General features: G+C 30.4%; 1 protein-coding gene across 2 annotated transcripts in view; it reads left to right on the forward strand.

Annotated features, from left to right (window-relative positions):
* The window catches only part of CADM2 (cell adhesion molecule 2), a 1,174,747-nt gene that overhangs the window by 403,477 nt on the left and 769,217 nt on the right, over window positions 1–2,053 (forward strand). The gene's annotated exons all lie outside the window — the stretch shown is intronic.

The raw sequence follows: 2,053 nt of genomic DNA on the forward strand, positions 1-2,053 counted from the left end.
CTATCAATTAGTGCTTATGTCTTTGCTGTATATTTTGAATGTATATACAATGATTTTTCTAGGCTTTTTGGTTCAGTGTATTGAAAAGAGAATTAGATTTTCTGATCACCTTTACACATGGTAAAATTGAATAGAATATTTAGGATTTACCTCTTTAAAAGAACTGCTGGCAGCCTTGGAAATGTTGTCAATTTACATGTTTATTCTTGTTTAAAAGCTCATCCATAAACTTTTTTAAAAATAAATCTTTTAAGATGATGAATTTATGAGATCTCTGAAGAATAATCTTCATTATACTTGGAAATTATTGTTTTACTTGTTGCTACTGATGAAACTTTGAACTTCATCCTATATATACTCTTCAAACACTCCCTCTATCCACAATTATCTTTAGTTAAAAGCATAAAGGTTGAGCATTTTATTAGAAGTCTAATATTTACATTTTTATAATACTAAAATCTTAATCACTGTGTTACAGGTCTCAGGCCTTCCTCAACTATGAATTAATATTTATTTTTCAAGCTTTTTTCTCTTACTCCAATTTTTTCTCTCTTGTCCTTTTTTTTAAGTTTGCCAAGAAAGTGATAAATAAATCAAGCATACGGAATATAAAAAACACTAAGCAAATTTGTTTAATCCGATAATTAAGAATCTGAAATTGTTCTGGTTTCTTGTAATCATTAGACAAATTTTTATATCATGGTATTGAACTAAAGAGAGAAATAAGAAGGAAATGAAATGCATTTAAAAATTAAATAATATTGTTAAACTTGATAAGTATAAAAATTCATGAAAATAGAATGTTTTGTTATCCAAATAGAGTCTATTTTACAAGACACTAAATGGTAAACTAAAAATGGTAGGGCAACATCTGTTTTGCTTACCTATGTCACTCAAGCTTCTGGGAAAGAACTTGGAAAATCCTAGTTAAAATGAGTCATATAGATCATATAGATAATATGTAAAATAAGAAATCAGCGTGAACCATGTCTTGCATATGATTAGCTTAAAAATGAAATAGAGTGCAGCAAACCACCATGGCACAGGTGTACCTGTGAAACAAACCTGCACGTTCTGCATATGAATCCCAGAACTTCAAAGTCAAAAACAAAACAAAACAAAGCAAAAAAGTTAGAGTGCAATGACTTCAAAAGACAAGATAAATATGGAAGTTAAAATAAAGATTTATTCATTCAATAAATCAGCATTATATAATTTATTGTATATCACTTGCTGGGCTAGGAACTGAAGATATATGTTGAGACTTGAACCCCATACTTAGTTTCTAAAGAAGATATTTTATTCCCTGGGCGGCGGGGAAATGGGCAATACCATTCAGGACATGGCATGGGCAAAGACTTCATGTCTAAAACACCAAAAGCAATGGCAACAGATGGGATCTAACTAAACTAAAGAGCTTCTGAACAGCAAAAGAAACTATCATCAGAGTAAACGAGCAACCTACAGAATGGGAGAAAATTTTTGCAATCCATCCATCTGACAAAGGGCTAATATCCGGAATCTAAAAAGATATTTAAAACATTTACAAGAAAAAATCAAACAACCCCATCAAAAAATGAGCAAAGGGTATGAACAGACACTTCTCAAAAGAAGACATTTATGCAGCCAACAGACATATTAAAAAATGCTCATCATCGCTGGTCATTAGCAAAAATGCATTAATTTTGAAGTAGTAAAAACATTCAGTGCTCAGAGTGGAAAAGGCAAATTTTACCATTTAGTAGGAAAATTACTTGTAAAAATATGAAATTATATAACATATTTTGATTACTTCATTTGTTAAAAACATTTATACAGAATTTCAATTTATTATTTAATAATAATTTATTAATTGGGCAGATAATAGATTAGAGACAGTGAAGACAGAGTTAGAAAATCTTACATGGCACAAGGCTGACAAACAAAATGCATGTAAGGAATAATCCTTGTTCTTCATAAAGTACTAACTGCATGCTTTGTGAGATCAAAGAGGATAGAAGGGTATTGGATAAGATCTTTGACCCTCATTGTATTTGAGCAGGCCTCTGCTTTA

The sequence above is a fragment of the Mandrillus leucophaeus genome, unplaced genomic scaffold (assembly GCF_000951045.1).
Source record: "Mandrillus leucophaeus isolate KB7577 unplaced genomic scaffold, Mleu.le_1.0 Scaffold102, whole genome shotgun sequence".
In the NCBI taxonomy this organism is placed as follows: domain Eukaryota; kingdom Metazoa; phylum Chordata; class Mammalia; order Primates; family Cercopithecidae; genus Mandrillus; species Mandrillus leucophaeus.